The sequence below is a fragment of the Heloderma suspectum genome, chromosome 2, assembly GCF_057233095.1.
Source record: "Heloderma suspectum isolate Gila_16-S chromosome 2, 16-S_ref, whole genome shotgun sequence".
Taxonomy (NCBI): Eukaryota; Metazoa; Chordata; class Lepidosauria; order Squamata; family Helodermatidae; genus Heloderma; species Heloderma suspectum.
The window spans coordinates 88,052,998-88,075,807 of NC_139459.1; the positions used below are offsets into that span (position 1 = coordinate 88,052,998).

The following is a 22,810-nucleotide window of genomic DNA, read 5'->3' on the forward strand; positions in this document are numbered from 1 at the left end:
ACAAAAGATTGTGAAATGCGTAACAGTTGCGTATCGATATATATATATATATATATATATATATATGCAAATTTAGAAATAATTCTCACAATGTAAATAGAAATGCAGGACTGCTCACCATGGTATAGAAGATTGTGACCAAGTGACCCGTGTGTCTGCTGCTCAGTCTATTGTCCAGGTGCTGTTGATGGACAGCTTCAAGGACAAGCTCTTCCTTCTGATGGTTCCTTAATCTGGACAGCCCTTGAAATAAACAAAGGCAACCTTCAAAATAGAGGACAGTCCTCTGGCAGCCCTTCAAATAGAGAACTGTACTCTGTAGAAGTGGACACATGGCCACCCTAGAACTTTCACCCATTCAAATGCTTGCTGAAATTTTGCCTCACACCAAACCTCCTGATGGCATACAAAGAGTTCTGATGGTAGAAAAAAAAGCTTCACTATGGCCTGTTAATCCCAGGCAGTTCGCTAGGATACTAGGTCAGTGTGGAGGTGTGATAGGCATCTCACAATATAAAAATTATCCATGGGTATGAGTAATGATGAAAAGCTGTAAAATGATATGACATCTGAATATCCCCTGAGGGCCAAACTACACACAACGTCAAATGTGTCAATGCAAATTGCAGCTGTGGGCCCCAACAGGCCTGGAACAAAGGTAGCCAGCTGCAAAAGAGAGCAGGGAATTTCAGCAGGTATCGCTTGCATGACAACATGCTGAAATCCCTCCTCTAACACAACTATTAAAGGGGAAGGAGCCCTGTCATCTTTTGCATCTGGCCACTCTATGTGGGACACTTAAGGTAGGGAGGGTGATTTTTAGCCCTTTCCTCCTATCATGGTACTGACAAACATCCCCACCTCATCCTCAGCTGCTGTTTTTGCTAATAGTGTCAGTGGGATCGTCCCTTCCAAGCAGCTTTGGGGATGGAAGGTTCATCAGGACCAAGGCAGGAAAAGAAAGGTTTCAGTCTGTTTCCCGCCTCCCAGCTGAGCAGAGCAGAGCAGAGCAAGCTGCTCCAGCTGGTCCAGGGACTACAGAAGCAGGCAAGCTCCCAGAGAGCGAGCGAACAGAGCGAGCGAACAGGGGGAGCAAACAGGAGTTGGCCAGGGGAGTTGCAGTGGTTGAAGAGACAAAGGAGACAAAGGAGACAGAGGCTAAGAGGTAAGTGGGTTGCAGGAAGCCCAGGGCGCTGCCCTTTATCCTTCTGACTGGCTGTGAGCTCACCAGGAGCTTCTGAGAGCTCCAACTGAATTGGAGGGGTGTGGCCTGAGTACTCCCAGCAGCTGACTGGGCGGGAAGCTTCAGTCTGTTTCCCACCTCCCAGCTGAGTAGAGCAGAGCAGAGCAAGCTGCTCCAGCTGGTCCAGGGACTACAGAAGCAGGCAAGCTCCCAGAGAGCGAGCGAACAGAGCGAGCAAACAGGGGGAGCAAACAGGAGTTGGCCAGGGGAGTTGCAGTGGTTGAAGAGACAAAGGAGACAAAGGAGACAGAGGCTAAGAGGTAAGTGGGTTGCAGGAAGCCCAGGGCGCTGCCCTTTATCCTTCTGACTGGCTGTGAGCTCACCAGGAGCTTCTGAGAGCTCCAACTGAATTGGAGGGGTGTGGCCTGAGTACTCCCAGCAGCTGACTGGGCGGGAAGCTTCAGTCTGTTTCCCGCCTCCCAGCTGAGCAGAGCAGAGCAGAGCAAGCTGCTCCAGCTGGTCCAGGGACTACAGAAACAGGCAAGCTCCCAGAGAGCGAGCGAACAGAGCGAGCAAACAGGGGGAGCAAACAGGAGTTGGCCAGGGGAGTTCGGCAGGGGAGGTCAAGGGGGAGGCCCCTAACATTTTTTTTTTAACTAACTTTTTCCCATTTATTTGTCTTGTAACACACACTTCCACACCAGTGGGACTCTGCTTTTAACCTCTACTGAGTAGAGGAGCAGGCACAGGCTAGTCTAGAACAATCACAAAGCTAGACACAAAAAGGGAAAAGGAGCTATGGAAGGACAAGACTCTCCAGTGGTGGTGACCTGCAAGGTGTGTGCCATGTTTGTTTTCTTGCCTGAGAACAACATGGCCTACACCTGCAACAAGTGCAAGTTGATCACGCTGCTGGAGAAAAAAGTAAGTGGACTGGAGCGGCGACTGTCAACCCTCCGGGGAATAAGAGAACACGAAGAGTTCTTGGACAGAATGGGGGAACTACAGCAGCAAAGGGCAGACCAGAAGCTTGAAGAGCAACAGCAAGATGAGGCAGAAGTGGGAAATGCTGAGGAGAAGAAAAATGGAGTAGAGGATACTCCTTGGAAAACGGTGACAGTTAGGAGAAGAAGAACTAGACGCCACTCTGCACCAGTGGAAGCGGTGGAGCTGTGGAACCGATTCCAGGTACTTGCAGATGAGACTGGAGGACAGCCTGCAGAGGAAGAATCACAGGGGAACCTGCATGAGAGTGAGCAAGAGGCTAAAGGTCAGTCAAACAGAGGCGATGAAACCCAGGCCTACAAGAAGAAGAAGAGAAGAGTGGTAGTAGTGGGAGACTCCTTGCTGCGTGGGATCGAGACCCAAGTATGTCGCGAAGACCCGTGGACTCGCCAGGTATGTTGTCTCCCGGGAGGACAGATTAGAGACGTGACTGAAAGGTTGCCTGCACTCATAAAGCCCACTGACAGGTATCCCTTTCTTCTCATCCATGTGGGAACAAATGATACCGCCAAGCGGAGCTACGAAGAGATCACGTCAGACTTTGAAGCTTTGGGAAGGAAACTCAAGAACTTTGGGGCCCAGATAGTTTTCTCATCCATCCTTCCAGTAGTTAGAAGAGGGATAGAAAGGGAACGAAAAATACTCCGGGTGAATGACTGGCTACGAAGGTGGTGCCGACGAGAGAGATTTGGATTCTGGGACCACGGGCTATACTTCCTGGAAGATGGGCTGTTGGCTAGGGATGGGTTGCACCTCACAAAGGCTGGGAAGAATGTGTTTGGCCACAGCATGAAGAACTTCATCAGGAGGGCTTTAAACTGAATCCTACGGGGAAGGGAGATGTAATGTTGGGGGTAACAATGGACGTAGGCGCATGCACTGCAATGGAGAGAACAGCGCTGATAGCGCCCAATAATAGTCTTCAGACACAGGTAGGAAGAAAGCCAGACTATGAAGCACATGGTCTTCGATGTCTATATACTAATGCCCAGAGTATGGGAAACAAACAGAACGAACTTGAACTCTTAATACAGGAGGGAAATTATGACTTGATAGGTATAACTGAGACTTGGTGGGATGACTCTCATGACTGGAATACAGCAGTTGAAGGATATAACTTGTTCAAAAAGAACAGGAGGAACAGAAAGGGAGGCGGGGTTGCACTGTATGTGAAAAATACATATCTCTGCACAGAAATACAGGAGGAGGAGCTTGGTAGCCCTATCGAGAGCATCTGGGTTGAAATAAATGGAGCAAAGAATAAAAGGAACCTGGTGGTCGGAGTCTACTACCGGCCACCCAATCAAGGAGAAGCCAAGGATGAAACTTTTGAAAAGCAAATAGCCAATGTTTTAAGGAAGCATGATGTAGTAGTAATGGGGGACTTCAATTTCCCCGATATTTGTTGGGAGACAAATTCTGCAAAACATGGCCCCTCCAGGAAATTCCTGACTTGTGTGGCGGATAACTTCCTCCTACAGAAAGTAGAGGAAGGAACTAGAGGATCGGCTATCCTTGACTTGATCCTAACCAACAGAGATGACTTAGTGGATAAAGTAGCAGTTACAGGAACTCTGGGGGAAAGCGACCATGTTGTACTTGAGTTCTTGGTTCTAAGGGAAGCAAAAGCCGAGTGTACTCAAACGCGTACCCTGGATTTTAGGAAAGCTGATTTTAATAAACTCAGAACAATGATCAGTAAGGTCCCATGGCAAGCAATGCTAGCGAGAAAAGGAGTCCAAGATGGGTGGGAACTTTTAAAAAAGGAAATTCTCAAGGCACAATCACAAACAATTCCAACAAGAAGAAAAGGTGGAAGACAACAGAAGAAGCCAATGTGGCTTCACAAAAAGCTTAGGGATGACCTGAAAACAAAAAAGGACACATATAGGAAGTGGAAAGAAGGCCAAGTAACAAAGGAAGAGTACAGGCAGGTAGCACAGAATTGCAGGGATGGCGTCAGGAAGGCTAAAGCGGAGAACGAGGTGAGGTTAGCGAGGGATGCTAAAAACAACAAAAAGGCTTTCTTCAGCTACGTGCATAGTAAAAGGCAGAGGAAAGAAATGGTTGTTCAGCTATTAAATAAGGATGGCAAAATGATAACAGAGGACAAAGAAAAGGCAGAGGTGCTCAATTCCTACTTTGGCTCAGTCTTCTCCCAAAAGAGGGTCTATGACCCCCCTGGCAAAGGCGAAGTACAGGCTGAAGGGGCAGGATTGCAGCTTGAGATCGACAGGCATATGGTCAAGGAACACCTCATTACTTTGAATGAGTTCAAATCTCCAGGGCCAGATGAACTGCATCCTAGAGTCATAAAGGAACTGGCAGAAGAACTCTCAGAACCGCTGTCTATTCTCTTTGAGAAATCATGGAGGACGGGGGAAGTGCCAGATGACTGGAGGAGGGCTAACGTTGTCCCTATCTTCAAAAAGGGTAAAAAGGAGGAACCTGGGAACTACAGACCAGTCAGTCTGACATCAATCCCTGGGAAAATTCTGGAGCAGATCATAAAGCAATCCATCTGGAAGCACCTTGACAACAATGCCGTGATTACTCGAAGCCAACATGGATTTGTCAAAAACAAGTCCTGCCAGACAAATCTGATCTCATTTTTTGATCAAGTCACCTCCCTTGTAGACCGTGGGAATGCTGTAGACATCATATACCTCGACTTCAGCAAAGCTTTCGACAAAGTGCCCCATGATATCCTGATGAGCAAACTAGCTCGAAGTGGGCTAGATGAAACAACGATCATGTGGATCCACAGTTGGCTACAGAATCGGACTCAAAGAGTGCTTATCAATGGGACCTTCTCAAGCTGGGGAGAGGTAACGAGTGGGGTACCGCAGGGCTCAGTCCTGGGCCCAGTGCTCTTCAATATTTTTATTAATGACTTGGAGGAGGAGGTGCAGGGAATGCTGATCAAATTTGCAGATGACACAAAATTGGGAGGGATAGCTAATACTTTGGAAGACAGAAACAAAATTCAAAGTGATCTGGATAGACTGGAGTGCTGGGCAGAAAACAACAGAATGGCATTTAATAGGGACAAATGCCAAGTTCTGCACCTAGGAAAAAGAAACCAAATGCACAGTTACAAGATGGGGGATATGTGGCTCAACCACACTACGAGCGAGAAGGATCTTGGAATTGTCGTCGATCACAAGCTGAATATGAGCCAACAATGTGATGTGGCTGCAAAAAAGGCAAATGCTATTTTGGGCTGCATTCATAGAAGCATCGCTTCCAAATCCCGGGAAGTACTAGTTCCCCTCTACTCAGCACTGGTCAGGCCTCATCTGGAGTACTGTGTCCAGTTCTGGGCACCACACTTTAAGAAGGATGCAGACAAGCTGGAGAGGGTTCAAAGGAGGGCAACAAAGATGATCAGGGGACTGGAAACAAAGCCCTATGAAGAGAGACTGAAAGAACTGGGCATGTTTAGCCTTGAGAAGAGAAGACTGAGGGGAGATATGATAGCACTCTTCAAGTACTTGAAAGGTTGTCACAGAGAAGAAGGCCAGGATCTCTTCTTGATCATCCCAGAGTGCAGGACACGGAATAATGGGCTCAAGTGACAGGAAGCCAGATTCCGACTGAACATCAGGAAAAACTTCCTGAGTGTCAGAGCAATACGGCAATGGAACCAATTACCTGGGGAGGTGGTGGGCTCTCCCACACTGGAGGCCTTCAAGACGAGGCTGGACAGCCATTTGTCAGGGATGCTCTGACTTGGATTCCTGCATTGAGCAGGGGGTTGGACTCGATGGCCTTGTAGGCCCCTTCCAACCCTACTATTCTATGATTCTATGATTCTATGATTCTAAAATCCCCCCCATCACCATCTGCTGTTTCCATTTCTAAAAAGATTCATACTACATAAAGCCACACATTTAGCATCCTTTATAGTTTTACTCTTAGTGATGATAATCTAGTTGCTATTTGCAGTGCAATCATATGCATATGTACTCAGATGTAAGTCCCAGTGTATTCAATGGTGCTTATTCTGAGGTAAGGGTGCATCAGATTACAGCCTTAATTGCTTATGACTGTAGTCTTATGCACACTTACCTGAGGGTATGGCCCATTGAACATAACAGGACTTAACTTCCTAGTAAACATGTATAGAATTGTGCTGTATGGCTGAAGTCCTAAGTACACTTGCTGGGAAGTAAGGCCCAGTGAGCTCAATTAGATTTCTTTTTTGGTAAGCTATGTGTGCCAGTATAGCAGAAACTACCACTGAACCCCACCTGAAGGCTTTCCTTTAGAACATAACGTTTCCCATTTCACTACTCAGTGCTGAGATGGAGAACATTAAGTACCTCAGACTTCAACAAGGACTGCTGTGGTTTGAGAGGATGTCTTTGCGGACAACTTTCTACTAGCTCCTTTGAGGATGGCATAACACCTAGTAATGTTGCTACACCACATCTAAATTACCGTTTACTGTTTTTGTCTGGAACCAGAACATGATGCTTGATTCCCTGAGGTAAACACAAGTATGCATTGGCTGAAAGCTAATCCACAGTGGTCTACACAGAAATGCCTTTTGATGTAAGAAATATAGCTGTTTTTGTTTTATGAATCTGTTGAAGTAGAGTCTACTGAGTTGGGAGAGTCTTGCCTGCAAAAGTTCATGTTGCAATAAATTATATAGTCCTTAGAGTTCCACAAGACTCTCCAGCCTTCTTTGCTGCTTAGCTCTATAAAGGGAAATCTAACTGAATGCAGCACTATTTGTTGAATGATATGACAATGCCTCTGCTAAATTCACTATTTCTTTTCCCTTTGTAAATGAAGTTGTAATTTAAATGTATCATTTACAATGTAAATGTACATACTAACATGGAAGTCCATATCGATGGTAACATGAACAACTACTTTTAGTAGTTTTAGGGCGCAATCCTATTGAGAAAGGCGGCTGCCTCCGAACTCAGAGGCAAACCGCCTATCCAAAGCAGGGCAGGAGAAGCATGGAGGGAATTGTTCCCTCTGTGCTTCTCCTGCCCTGCTTTTTCTGCTAGACAGTCGATTGCGGCTGTTTAGCTGCCGGACGGCAGAGTCGGGGAGGAGGCTGCTGTATGACACATTGGATGTGTCACAGGCATTTCTGCCCTCCCTGCCCTGGAAAGCTGGAGGCAGTGTGGAATTGGGGGGAGGTCGGTTCCCAGAAAACAACATATCCTATGGCCATCTAGCCTCTGTCTAGTGGCCATAGGATTGCTCCCTCCATGAAGAATAAGGAAAGTGGTTCTGGTTTTTAAATGCAAGCAATTTAAAAAATGCCCATCCTTTAATACATTCACTAGAGAATTGGAATTTTTAAAAAATTAAGCTAAATTTAGTCATGACTAGCAACACAATTCTATGTACATTTACTCAGAAGTAAGTCCCACTCTGTTCTATTAAGCTTTCTCCTGGGTAAGTGTTCATAGGATTGCAGCATTAGTCTGGAAAAGGTAAGTTGTAACTAATTTAACAACTATTGCTTTCAAAGGAGACTCATAGTTGAAATCTGAAAGGATAAACATCCACCATCTATGATTCAATGGTCTGAAGATCTTACTGCTCTTGCAGCTTGCTACATTTGAATGTATATCCAGTCATCAATTTCACTTTGATTCTTATTTAGATATATGGACTGCTTATATTACTGTATATAGCAGAAAGGGAAGTGTTGAATCTTCCTTTTCTTTTTTAAAATGGAGTTGTAAACAATTATTGTGAATGGATATGCTTTTATGACACTTTTATTCTTTTTCTTTCTCTCCCACCCCTCACTTCAATTTCTGTTTTCCCCTCCTCTGTTCTTTTTGTTTGTTTTATTAGCAGTTTAAAAAACAAAAACAACCCCCCCCCCCTCTTGCTTTCAGTGGGACTTAGAGTGCAATCCCATGCATATATTCTTGGAAGTAAGTCCCATTCAAGTCAGTGTAACTTACTTTTGAATAAACATGCATAGTATTGCACTATTTATCATGATTAAAGGCCTTTTTCATCATGTTGCTAGCAATGCTAAAACACAGTATGTTCTACAACAGACTGGGCAAATTTAAAGTAATGGAATGTAATTGTGGGGATCGTAATTCATACTCTACACACAAAAGGTTTCTGGAGCAATGGAATGTATTTGTGGATTATCGATAATGAATACTTTTCCAGACATATATCTAGTACATGTATTTTTGTAGATGGGAAATCTACAATAATCAGTATTCAGAATTACATATTGGGGGCTTTAGGAGAGAGGTACTCAGAATAAATGCCACATTTTCTCAGTTGTTTTAAGAAACACTTCAGAATAATGTGGTCTGATTTTGATAATAGTTCAGACAAATATTGTGTATGTTGGAATCTGTGAATATAACCAACATATATAAATGAATAAAACAAACAAACAAACACACACACACCAACATCACATTATAATACTGAACTGCCACTGTCAATAGCGGCATTCTTTCTTTGCCCACTGTATTAGCTCACTACATAGTCTGCCTTCTCTGGCACAGCACTTAACTTTGCATGCCCAAGGTCCCAGGTTCAGTCTCCAGCATCTCCAGGTAGGGATGAGAAAGACCACCTGCTGGTGGCTCTGATTTGAGTGGAGGCTGGTGGCTCTGATTTCAGTGGCGCTGTAAATCCATTCTGGGTTTCAGTGAGAACCATCCAGAACTCTAAAGGGGCTACCCAAAGTGCTGAACCCTATCCCCAAAATAGCTCCTTTAGAGTTCTGGCTAGCTCTAACTGAAACTCAGAATGGATTTACAGCCCCACCGAAATCGGAACCACCAGTCTCCTCTGACCACCTGTCTGAAACCTCAGAGAGTCACAGCAAGTCAGTGTAGACAACAGTGAGCTAGTTTGACCATTTTATTTATTTATTTATTATTAAATTTATTAATCGCCCATCTGGCTGGTCACCCAGCCACTCTGGGCGATGTACAACATACAATAAAAACAGTTTAAAACAATAAAATTCTACAATAAAAACATTTTCTAAAATACCCTAACCCACCCCAAATGCCTGCCTGAACAACCACGTTTTTAATGCATGACGGAAGCTCATTAAAGAGGGGGCATGACGGAGTTCCCTAGGGAGGGAGTTCCACAGAGTGGGGGCCACCACAGAAAAGGCCCTCTCCCTCGTCCCCACCAGTCTAGCTGTCCTGGCTGATGGGACAGAGAGAAGGCCATCCGAGGCTGATCTTGTTAAGCTGCCTGTCTGGTGCTGCTGGAGGCGCTCCTTAAGATAGGCTGGGCCGGAACCATATAGGGTTTTAAAGGTCAAAACCAACACCTTGAATTTGGCCCGGAAAACAACTGGTAACCAGTGCAACTCCTTCAGCACTGGAGTTATGTGATCTCGCCAGCGGCTGCCTTTAATCAGGCGAGCCGCCGCGTTCTGTACCAGCTGCAGTTTCCGAACCATCTTCAAGGGTAACCCCACGTAGAGCGCATTACAGTAGTCTAAACGAGAGGAGACCAGGACATGTACTACCGCTGGGAGCAGATGGTCGGGAAGGAAGGGGCGCAGCCGCTGTATGAGATGGAGTTGATACAGCACTGTCCGGCTCACAGCTGACACCTGAGCCTCCATGGACAGCTGGGAGTCCAAAATGACCCCCAGGCTGCAGACCTGGTCTTTCAAGGGTAGCCGTACCCCATTCAACACCAGGTCAACATCCCCCAGCCTCCTCTTGTCTCCCACCAAAAGTACCTTGGTCTTGTCAGGGTTCAGCTTCAGCCTATTCCTCCCCATCCAGCCACTCACCGTCTCCAGACATTTGGACAGGGATTCTACGGCCAACCTTGGTGAAGATTTAAACGAGAGGTAGAGCTGCGTGTCATCCGCATATTGATGACACTGCACCCCAAACCTCCTGATGATAGCCCCCAGCGGCTTCACATAGATGTTAAATAGCATCGGGGAGAGGATGGAACCCTGTGGCACCCCACAAGTAAGTGGCCACGGGTCCGAAACCTCCTCTCCCAGTGCTACCCTCTGGTACCTGCCGGAGAGGAAGGACCGGAACCATCGCAATACGGTGTCTGCAATGCCCAACCCCTCCAGGCGGTCCAGGAGGATACCGTGGTCAACGGTTATCGAAAGCCACTGAGAGGTCGAGGAGAACAAGGAAGGAGCATTCACCCCTATCCAGAGCCCCCCTAATATCATCCACCAAGGCGACCAAGGCCGTTTCTGTCCCATGCCCAGGCCTGAAGCCTGACTGAAATGGGTCTAGATAATCAGTTTCTTCCAAGTGTGCCTTCAACTGCACCGCCACCACCCGCTCAATCACCTTGCCCCAAAATGGCAGATTTGAGACTGGGCGAAAGTTGTTCAAAACTTGAGGATCCAAGGAGGGCTTCTTTAAGAGCGGTCTTATCACTGCCTCCTTGAGGGTTGATGGCATCACTCCCTCCTCAAGGGAGGCGTTCACCACCGCCTTGATCCCCTCACCCAGTCTCTCTCTGCAGCTCATAATGAGCCGAGATGGGCAAGGATCAAGTAAGCAGGTGGCTGGCCGTACCGATGAAAGCACCTTGTCCACTTCATCAGGAGGAAGAAGCTGGAACCGATCCCACAAAACCAGTTTGCCACAGGCCGCCTCTTGCTCACTAACTGTATCCACAGCGTGCAGAGTAACACATCTAATCTAATCAATTTTATCTGCAAAGTGCCTTGCCAAGGACTTACAGGAGGCCTTAGAATGCTCCAGTGGTTCCGGAGCCACAGGACCGACCAGGCTCCGGACCACTTGGAACAGCCTCCTGGGACAGCACTCTGCAGATGCGATGGAGGCAGCATAATATTCCTTTTTTGCTGCCTTCACCGCCACGTGATAGGCTGAAGATACAGCTCTAGCCCGTGTCTGATCGTCTTTGGAGCGAGACTTCCGCCACCGGCGCTCTAGCCGTCTCACCTCCTGTTTCAGAGCTCGTAACCGTGGATTGAACCATGGTGCAGTCCGAGCCCTGTTCAGGGGGAGAGGGCGTTTCGGAGCCACCTGATCTAATGCCCCAGTGATTGCGGCATTCCAGCCACCCACCAGGGTCTCGACCGAGTGGCCGTTGGCATGCCCCAGAGAATCCCCAAGTGCGTTCAGGAATCCATTTGGATCCATAAGACGCCTGGGGCGGACCATTTTAATGGGTCCTCCACCCCTGCGGAGGGGTTGTGGAACCGAGAAGTCCAGTGTCACCAGATAGTGATCTGACCATGACAAGGGGGTGGTGGATATACTCCCGACTTCCAGATCACTCCCCACTTCTCCAGAAACAAACACAAGGTCTAGTGCATGACCGGCTACATGGGTGGGCCCAGTTAGAATATGGTGCAGCTCCCAGGAGGCCATGGTCTCCATGAAGTCCCGAGGTGCTCCTGTGAGGATGGCCTCCGAATGTACGTTGAAGTCCCCCAACACCAGTAAGTTAGGAGACTGTACACACACATAAGAGCACCTCGGCCAGGGAGTCAGTCGTGCAGCGGGGTGGACAGTACATGAGCAGAATCCCCAGACTGCCCTTCGGGCCCAACCTCCAGTACATGGACTCAGCAACCTTGGTCTCCCAGAGAGGGGGTCTGGTGAAGACCAAGGACTCTCGGTAGATAACAGCCACTCCCCCTCCCCGATCCCCAGCCCTCGGCTGGTGTGCATACGAAAATCCAGCTGGACACACGGCTGCAAGGGTTGGAGCAGCAGCCTCGGCCAGCCAGGTCTCCGTAATACATGCCAGGTCTGCACCCTCATCCAGGATCATGTCATGGATGAGGGAGGTTTTCTGGGTAACAGACCTGGCATTGCAGAGCAGCAAACGAAGGCCAGAAGATGGGGTCACGCCTCCCCCAGCCATCCTTTGGCTCTGGACAGGCCCGGAGCAGGGGACAGATACTACACATCTCTCCCTTGTTCCCCTTACCTGGCATGGCCTGCCCCTAGCGCTCCGCCAGCGCCTGCTGCCCAGCCTCGGTATCTTCTGGCCCCCAACACTCCCCCCACTGCCTCCATCAGGTGGACACATGCCCCCTCGCTCCCGCCTATCAGGCAGGCTACCCACCCCTAAAACCACAACAAAATCCCCCAGGAAAAAGAAAACACACACACACACACAACAATTAAAAATCCCCTTAAAAAATAATGCCAGGCCGGAGTCCACAGGGAAGGCCAGGTGGTGGTGGTGGTGGTGGTGGTGGTGGTGGTGGCGGCGGCAGCAGCAGCAGCAGCAGCCGCCGCAGGGCCAACAGCAGGCGCGCCTCTTCCCCTGTGATGGTGGTGGCCTCTCCTGCAGGCCCTGGCTGTCCCAGGCCACCTCAGCCAGCCAGCTTATGTAGCCCCTCCAGGGAGGTCAGGTGGAGCAGCACAGCTGGCTTGGTACCTGGGGGCCTGGTTCTGCAGGAACTGGCAGTCTGCCAGGCAGAAGTCTCCAGGGAAAGCCTGGTGGTGGCAGCGGCGGCAGCGGCAGCAGCAGGCCCAGCAGCAGCAGCAGGCCCAGCAGCAGCAGGCCCGCCTCTTCCCCGGTAGTGGTGGTGGCCTCTCCTGCAGGCCCTGGCTCTCCATTGGTGTGACTCTGCAGCTTCCTATGTTCCATACTGGGCATACACAGCATCAACCAATTGCTTGTTACTCCTGCTGCAGGCTTATCAGGTCAACTAACTTCCTGACTCTTTGAGCTGGAGTAGAATTGTCTTTGGCAATGAGCAATTTAGTCCAGTCTTGATGCCACTGGAAGATACAGTCAGTGGTGATGTGCTTCCCCATGAAAAACAACTAAAACATGCATGTTTTCCACCATGGTGCTTTCCTTTGAAGACCCACCGAGGTATAATGTTTTATAATCACTGTGACATTGTTTAATTGATTGATTTTAGTTTTAAAATCCTCCATAATATTTAGCCTAAATCCATGTTTTATAGGTGATTTCCATTCCTTCTTAGCACTACCTTTCTGCCTACTGGACTCAAGTTTGAACAGGGATAGGCAACCTTTTTGGGCTGTGGGCACAGTTGCCAATTTGAAAAGCTATCCTGGGCACCACCACAAAATGGCTGCCATGGGAGGTATGACAAAAAACAAGTAACCTCCCCCAAAGACTGAGTACAAGGCAGGGGTGGGGCCTGAGCCTCAACACACTAAGCAACTCCTTGAACCCACGGTTTTCAGCACCAACAGAAACCTATTTCACAGCAATCCCAGCTGCCAATAAGAAAATGTGTTAATTAAATTAAAAAGTGGGAGGGGTAGGGCAGTTTAATGGGCATCAAGGAAGGTGTCTGGAGGTGCACTAATGACCGCAGGCACCACTTTGCTTACATCTGCCTTAGAGGATCTTTAAATCTGTAGGGATTTTGGCCTTTCCTATAGTTACTCTTCACTAGTCTCCTAGCTTTCTATACATTCTCAGATACCATTGCTTGTGATTTGCTATGCTAGCTGTGACACATTCACAGCTATGAATTAGGATATTCTCCAGTGTTAATAAACAAATGATAAATATCCAAGGTCTGATCAGGTAGCGTCCCTGCCATGTTTCCTGTTTCCCGTATCCCCCTCGCTGGGCTGACAGCACCCTTGATTTATATAAATCAGGATTAGGTAGGACCAACAATAAGCTGTCTTGAGGGAGGTCTGTAAGGAAGGAATCTCTAAAATCACACCAGAGGATTTGCTAAACACTCAAAATGGGGTGGGGAGAGCAATCCTATGGCTACTTGACACTGTCTAGAGTGCCATAGGATTTTTTGATCTACTGGCTCCAAGCTTGGAGCCAGGAAACCACGCTCCCCACTCCCCCCTCTCACAGCCAGCATGGTTCTTTCCACACCACCAGTATCTCCATGCTCGGAAATGGAGCACAGAGAGGGCAAAGGGGGTGTTCCCAGGGATGGGGATGGGAGGAGACTGCAGAAGCTTCATGACAAAGCTTCGTATGAGCTGCATGGCCTCCCCACCCCCCGCTCTGAAGCCCCCAGCTAGACAGCCAAAATTGGCCATCTAGCCACAAAAGCAGGGTGGGCAGAGCACAGAGGAGAGGATCCCCTCTGTGTTCCACCTGCCCTGCATAGTCAGCCACCTCCGAGGTTGGAGGCAGCCGACTATCCCGATAGGATTGTGCCCTTAATCATTTATAGGCAAAAAGGCAGGGTTTACAGGTGGAAAACAAGGATTAACATAAAGAACATGTACTCAAAAGCAAAAGAAACAAAACTGTGACAGTCCCCAACTATACTAATTCTAACCATGGGGTCATTTAAAGGATAGTACAACTAGATACGCATGTGACAAGGCCAGGCTTAGTTGAATCCACCATCTTCTCTATCACCTGCTAACTGCCTTCTAAAAAAGTGACAAGTCCCGACTGTCAGAGAGGCTGCACTCACTCCTCCTCCCCAATTATATCATGGAGGAGGGGGCTCCCTCCCATCAGTCCCCCACCACCAGGAACTAAACCTGCAAGATCACTTTATTACACACTAGTTGACTTGATTCAATATTCTTGGGTGATAGTTGCAATGCTTGTGATGGATCCATTTCTTGATTGTAGCCATTATTCCAAATTGCCCTGAATTAAGTGCTGCCTAATCTGTCCCAGGCTTTACACCAGATTGGTTGGACAGAGGTCCCTCTGGGTTGAAAAGAACAAGTGGTAGAACACAAGCTTTCGATGGAGACTAGCTCTGCTTCAATCCCTGGCATCTCCAGCTGGAAGGCTTTCAGGTAGGTAGGCTGGGAAAGACCTCTGCCTGAGACCCTGGAGAGCTTAGACCGGTTTAGTTTGAATGTGTTTTGTTTTTGGTGCTGTTTTTGAGCTTACCTAATAACTGTGAGCTTACCTAATCGCTCCCCACTGCTCTGCAGCCTCCCAGTCAGCCTGTGCATCCTGATCTGAAAAAGCCCTATGGGAGGAATGACCTCATGATACCTTCCCCTGGGCTTTAATTGATGCATGGGAAGCCAGGAAACTACAGGCTGCTGGAGAGATGGTTATACAATGAAAGCCAGAACACTCATGCACATTCCTCAGCCACCTCCTAAGCAAGGTAAGCACAAGAAACCCAACCCCAACCCATAAGAATTTCTCTGAAGTTTTCTTCTTCTTTGAATTTTTCTTTGAAAGCAATTTCTTTTCTATCAAATTGATGAGAATGTGGAATAAAAAGTGTGGAGTACATTTTTGGCACAGCACTACTATCACTACAGTGATAGACCAGTAGGCTGATTCAGTATAATGCATCTTCATAAGTCTGATAACTAGTGAATATTTTTGCTGTACACCTGAATGCAACCTGGGATATGAAATTCTACTGTCAATTTGGTCTCTCTGGTATCAGGCCTCTTATTTCTAAGGGCAGAATCCAATGCTGCCCATCTGCTAGCGGAGCTGGCCACCAATTCTGGTCCATGCATGGTGGCCAGCCCCACCACTTCTGGTCCAGAAGTGGCCCCTACTGCTTGCGGAATGAGAGTTTAGCGCTTCTGGAGGTATGCCCCAAATGAGTAGAACAGCTCGTTTCTGGAAGGGGGCAGGTCAGCAGAGCTCCCTCATGCAAACTTTGCTGACCTGTTTCCTTCCAGAAATGAGTGTTTTTGCTCATTTTGGCTTGCCTCCGGAAGCGCTAAATTGCCATTCTGCAAGCAGTAGGGGCTGCTTGAAGACGGGAAGCAGCAGGGCTGGTCGTGTGTGCAAGGGCAGTGTTGAATGCTACCCTGTGTCTCCCAGTCCATCAGGACACAACAAATGTCATTGGTTTTGCTAGAATTCATTCAGATTGCCCAAATATTTCAGCACATGCTCCATTTGACGCACATTTTTATTCTTTTCATCTTTACCCTGTCAATATTGATGGCTATAACATTACAGCAGACCTTATTCATAAAGGAGAATGCAAAGCTGACACAGTTGGGTTCTATTTTCTTGGCATCATCTATCAGTATTCCTCCCTCTCAGCTAAGCAGGTGACTTTGTGTCTCCTTTGCCCTCCTTTGGCTTTGAACGTATTTTTAAAATCCCCTTCTTATTGTTTTACATCTCTCTCTGTGTGCAGCTGAAACTGGTGATTGCTTTTCTGATCGTACCTTGATACGCTTAGGCAACATGTAATGTTCCCCTTTTGGGACTGCTGTCTTGTGCAACTAATATGATGCATTGCCTAGTTGGTGTTTTGTTGTGCAACATCATGGGGATACATGCACAGATCAATATGTGTATAAACCCAATAATGCAATATTAGTAGCGTATACTGGATTGGGAAATTGGCACATCATTCAAAATGGGATGGGTGAATATGCAACCTAGCTTTGCCTGAGGAGGAGTACAGCCAGAGTTATATTTCTCTAAGGCTAAGTTCAAAAGTAAATATAATTAGTTTGAACATCATTTATAAAGATACATGCAAAGACCATATTCCAACAGTTAAGAGCACAGAGGGAGCAATCCTGTGGCCACAAGACACTGTCTAGAGGGCCATGGGATTTTTCAGCTTTAGGGAGCTGAGGCTGGAGCTAGGGCTCTGAATGAGGTTCCCAGAAACTGTGCTTCCTCTCCCGCCCCCTTATAGTTGATGCGGTTTTCTTCATGCTGGCTACATCTCCGCACTCAGAAACAGAGTGTGGAGATGGGGAAAAGGGGGTGGTTCCAAGGGGTCAGGAGGAGAGGAGACTGCAGAAGCCACTTTACACAGCTTCCTGTGCGCTGCACGGTCTCCTTCCCTCCCCGAAGCCGTGGCTAGACAGCCAAATTTTCAGCTAGGAATTGGCTGTCTAGCTGAAAAGGCAGGGCAGCCGGAGTATGGAGGTAAGGATCACCTCCATACTACATCCACCCTGCATTGGATAATTGGCAGCCTCCGACTTCGGAGGCTGCCAACTGTCTCAATAGGATTGCACCTTTAAGCCTATACAAATCAATGGCCTTAAATATACTTACTTTGTTTTGGATTGTGGCCTCAAGCAGAGCTGGTTGTGTTGTTCCATTCAGCTTTTTGAGCATGAGGTTCTTGGTGTGTTGTATTTTATAAGCACTGTAAGCTACTTTGAGGATGCTGGCGAAAAAGTGGGATATAAATCTACTAAATAAATACATAATGATAAATATTATTTTATTCCATCATCACAACTTGTACACTTCAGATGTACTAATTTTTGCTTTCCTTTGTTTATCAAAAGTCTCCCTTCCCTCCAGTGTAAGGCTTTAAGATGATTTCATTTAATATGGTTTTGTTTTCATGTGCTGAATTGGCTTCAGCTGAGCCAATGCTGTTGTACTTCTCTGTGATGGAGCCTAGTTTCCAGCACACAACCCCCCCCCCCCTGCCCCCAGTTTACATCCCTCTTGCTAGAAATCATAATCTTCACATGCTTCAGGATATTCTATCTACTGACCAGTAACATAGTGGCAAATTCAGAAGTGCAGGGTCCCTTCATAATAGTCACAACCACACCCCCTCACAGCCATGCCCCTTTCTAAAATTATACAACATTATAAGGTTATACAATACAAATGAGCTTTCAGTCACTTTGTTTGGACTATCTGGCCACCCTAATTCAGAATTATTAAAAGGTCCATTTGAAAAGAAAACACACACACACACACACACACAAAGTCATGTCCAGCAACTTGCTAGAAAATATTATTTGGTTAATTACAGAATCACAGAACAGTAGGGTTGGAAGGGGCCTATAAGACCATCGAGTCCAACCCCCTGCTCAATGCAGGAATCCAGGACAAAGCATCCCTGACAGGTGGCTGTCCAGTTTCATCTTGAATGCCTCCAGTGTGGAATAAAAAGGTTAGTCCTTTTTAATTCAAGAAACATAATAATAATAATAATAATAATAATAATATAATCATAGTATATTTATTATTAATTATTATTATTATGAAGAGCCATTGCAACCAGGTGTGAAGCAATGCCCCATTAAAATAAATGGAACTTTGTCTGTGGTGACCCACAACTCCTTTAAGGCTGCAATCCTATACACGCTTATTTGGGAGTAAATCCCACTGAGTAAATCCCACTGAACATAATGGTACTTACTTCTGAATAGACAAGTAGCATTGCCCTACAAGGCTACAAGCATACCTACACTCACTAGGGGAGTAACTGAAGTCTGAATCAGCCCCCCGTCAGTAGCCATGGATGTAGACAAAACACACTGGAGTGGTGGGTTAGGAACGGACTTTTACTGCAGATATAACAAACTTACTTCTCAAGATAAGCTGGCTGAGGTCAGCATCACTTGCAGGAGGAGGAAGATAGGAAAGTAGAGGGAAGAGACAAGGAAAAGGCAGAAGGGCTTCTCAGAGATCCCCTCACACCTTACTCAGATTAACCCTTCAAGTTCAGGTTAAGTGACTCATGGCCCTAGTCCCTCCAGCATAAACTCCACTGTACACATTGGGACTTAAACAGCATAAACTCCACTGAACAGCGGGTGAAAACTTTTCACTGCGTGGTGCGAAAACACGATCCCCTGCTAACGTCTGCACATCAAGCCCATTAGAATCCCTCTCCCCCATGCAGCAAACTCCATCCAGAGCGGCAGACGATGGTGGCAGCAGCGCCCATCCTCCTGCTCCTGCTGTGGCCAGTAGCAGCATCCCTGAATGGGTGGCGGGTGCTGCAGGATGATGAGGGCAGCACCGGGCATGCAGGCATGGAGCAGAGACGGGCAGCAGGGTGGGAAAAGGGTCAGGAAGCTGAGGGGCTGGCTGGGGATGGTCGAGTTGTGAGGCGTGGTGCTGCTCAGGGGGTGGAAGGTGGAGAAGCCAAGAGCTGAGGAAGAGAATAGGGGGCGCCGAGAGGAGGCTGCAGAGCTCCCTCAGGCTCTCTCTCTCACCCCTTTTGTCTGGGCGGCTCTGTGTGGTAGGCGAGAGGCAGCTGCCAGTCGCCTGCACTCCCTTCCTCTTCTCCCTCCTCCTCCCGCTGCGTCTGCCCCACAGCAGCAGCAGTCTGTGACCCAACTGGGGGCCAGCTCCAATAAAAGTGCAGGAGCAAAGCCCCGGTGCAACCCCAGAGTGCTACACCGCTGCCACTGACAGGTTATATTCCATGATCCTTACCACTTCTGTTTAATAATTGCAGCTTGAAACATCTGCTTTCATTTGAATAATTTTCATATGGATAGACAGTAGTGCAATACAAATGATGTTTCTGCTTTGAAGTGCAAGTGGAAACAGAGGGAACAAAATGTGTCCCTTGTTGGTGGTATTTTGCTGATATGCCATACAAAGGATAAACGCAAACACTCACACCAGATGCCAGTAGCAAGTTATATGTTTCCCCTCAAACATTATGTGCAATTATGTACAGATAACTTTCCAGATCTGTGTGATAATGGGAAATGCACAATCATAATTAAAAATTATGGCAGCTGTGATCTTCGTCTGTGGTATGGAAATGAGAATCCTGGGAAAGGATCAGAACCCCATTTTAAAACACAATCATTACTAGGTTTGAGCCAAAATGCTGTCCCCAGCTTCATCACATTTTGGGCAATATTTCAGGGGCCCTGTGAACACGGATGAAGTTATTTGCCCAATTTACTGGCAGCTGCAATGAGGCTCCTTTCTCCTGCTTTGAATTACTTTTCCTCCCACCACATAATGCCAGACTGAGTTGAAGAAGTATTGGCAAAACTCTGCTTTGGCTTCATGATACCACCACACATCCAATAAGATTAGGCTATATGATGATGTGTCAAAAAGCCAATTCAGACTGAGGGCAAAATGAATGCTCCCATTCTGATTTGGTTTTATGACAACATCACATAACCTAGCCTTCCCCAACCTGATTCCCACTGGATGTTTGGGACTACAACTGCCACTATTTCCAGCCAACATGGCCAGGGCTGATGGGGAAGGCTGATTTGGCTGTGTAACATGCTGGGAGTTTAATAAGTAAAGTTAATGCTTTCTTCCCTCATTGGGAGATCCGATAAAAATGGCATTGAGCAGTTGGAGAGTGTAATCACCACCATCAGAACCAAGAAGAGAAAGTGAAGAAAGAGAAAAGAATAAGTCATGGAATGGGGTTCTTGTGAAAACTTTCTTATCATGAAAAGCCTCCGTTGGAGCTGATTTTTTTTGCTATAGAACATTCAAGTCAACCCTAATTTCAGTGGTTTGGAAAAATGTATGCATTCACCATTTGTTATTAATATGTAAAGCATGTATTTTGTATTTATTTACAACATTTATATACTGCTCCACATCTAAACAGATTCTGGAGGAATGTATGTATGTACCCCAAGAACAAAAAATATCTCATGAAAACCAATCTAAAGATTTCAGAGAATGGTCTGATAACAGGAGCTTTAGGAAGTATAAGGCCTTTTTACATGGAATGATTTTAGCCGTTTCAGCTAGGTATCCTTTAATATAATTTTAATGGGTTGGATCCAGATTTAGTCATACCAGGAGTAGACCCATTGAAATCAATGGGACTGAAGTTAATCACGACTAACTTAAGTGTATTTCATTTCAGTGGGTTTACTTTAAGTATAACTAAGTCTAGATCCAACCCAATGGCCATCAATTAAAAACAAAAACTTCACCTGAAGCCTTCAGTAGTGGAAACAAATCTCTTCATAATAAAATTCTGGATATAGAATAACATACATCATAAAGAATCATCCTACGGAAATCAATAAAACCATTATACAGATTTCTCAATAAGATGTCAGTCAGCCTGCTTTTTATTAGCAGTTCTTCTCTTCCTTACTCATGATTTCATACAAAACAAGGCAGGTAACTTTATACAGCAAAACATTTCCCCTTAATAGTGTGATCTTCAAAATTATTTTTCCCCACATTATTTTCCCCATCATAATAGGATAAAACTTAAACCCATGTCCTCACATTTTAGCTACATTTGGTGAACTGAATTAAATATCTGGGGCAGTATCCAATACTGCTTCTGTGCCAGCAGGAATGACCACTACTGCAACAGAAAAGTAGTGCTTGCTAGTGGTAAACTACGTGAAATTACCACTTCCAGAACAAGTCTGTGGAGGTTGTGCGGAAGGGAGCTCCACTGACTTGGCCCATTCCGGAAGTGGTAGTTTCAGCTAGTTTCTTGAATTGTGCTACTAAGTGCTACTCTCCTATTGCACTAGGGGCTCCTTCACACTGGGCTTTTATCCTGCTATGGAGATTGCTTACTCACAGAAGTTTGCGGGTCCTGGACACGATGCCGCCCTCCTCCAGGGAACCTCCCGCTCTTTGTGAGCTCTACTGCATTGTTTTCCATGATGAGGAAAGTTCGGCATTTTCCCTTCTCCCACCATGGAGTTGACATACATGAGGGTGTACAGTTTAAAGTCGCTTTTATTACAAATAAAACAACCCCGCCACCTAGTGGCTTTGTAATGAAACACGTAGATCTCATTGAGAAGTTTAGGGGGTTTGGTTTTTTTTAAGCCATGTGGAAAGGACCCGATCTGATTCCACAAAGACTTCAGAAGCAGAAGCCACGGTAAATTGCAGGATTTTTAGCCTTGTGTGATGAAGCCCTGGAGGTCATTCCTGCTACTGCTACATGTTTAGAACTGGCAAATTGCCAGCACTGGATCCTGCCCCTGGTCCTGAAAGTTGTGCTGCTTTTAAATGACTTCATGATGAGCTCAGTCACCACTAACAAGACAGCAGGGGCTAATGTTTGCCAACACATGCCTTGGAAGCACCATTATCACGTGTTTCATGATATTTATGAACTTTAGAATGGGGTGAGCTGTCACAGTGAAGGCATAGGAGTCCCGAGGGTATGTAGTTTTCTACCGGCTTCCGTCTTATTCAAACACATTCAGGTCACAAAGTACAGTTAATTAAGCACTCTATTTTCCATGCTGGAAGCACAGCTGAATATTCTAGTCATTTTAATTTGTTTCACTTCCAGTCCAGAGCTTGAAGGGGAGAAAACAATTATATACTGTACAGCTATCCAATTGCTTGGCAATTATCTCTGTTATTATCCCATTGGCTCATTCTGCATGCTAGCAATGGCCAGCAAAGCTGAGATATATTAGTAGGAGACAAGTTTTATTCAAATTGATTAGACTCAACTTCACACAGCATTGTTGCATAATTTATACCACATCTCTATATTGGGGGATTGAATAAATCACAAATTTTAGTGATTCGTTTGTGGGTCTAGATCATATCTTGTGAAAGGAAATTTTGCTGAATCAGATCCATTTTTCCAATTTACTTTGATGCCACCAGGCCTGATGACTTCTTATCCACTGTCCTTATGCAGATAGCGGTGGCAGGGGGAGGGGGCAAGCAGATAACAATTTCATTCAGTAAGGAGTAAATCCTATATCATGGATAGGCAATGTGGTGCCTGCAGGCACCAATGTGCCCCCAGACACCTTCCTTTGGTGCTTGCCAAGGTGCCCTACTCCTTCCCTTAAAAAAAAAAAAGAGCTGAGTACTCAGTTTAATGCTGAGTACGTGCCGAGCAGCCTTAAGTGAAATGATTTGATTCCTGCTCTTGCACTTAGATCACAACTCACCACTGTAGAGCTTTTGGTTCAGAATACTGGACAAATTATGTTGAATACCATGAGCTGGATGCCTGATGAAGTAATGAATGCTCGTTGTAGACTCAGCAACCCA

The 22,810-nt window shown here is 46.4% G+C and overlaps 1 long non-coding RNA gene across 3 annotated transcripts in view; it reads left to right on the forward strand.

Moving 5' to 3' along the window:
- Positions 1–22,810, forward strand: part of LOC146352458 (uncharacterized) — an 81,988-nt gene that overhangs the window by 36,308 nt on the left and 22,870 nt on the right. For all 3 annotated transcript variants that reach the window (XR_014787730.1, XR_014787732.1, XR_014787731.1), the window contains one exon: positions 14,786–14,910. This is a non-coding gene — a long non-coding RNA (uncharacterized LOC146352458). The remainder of the gene's footprint in view (positions 1–14,785; positions 14,911–22,810) is intronic.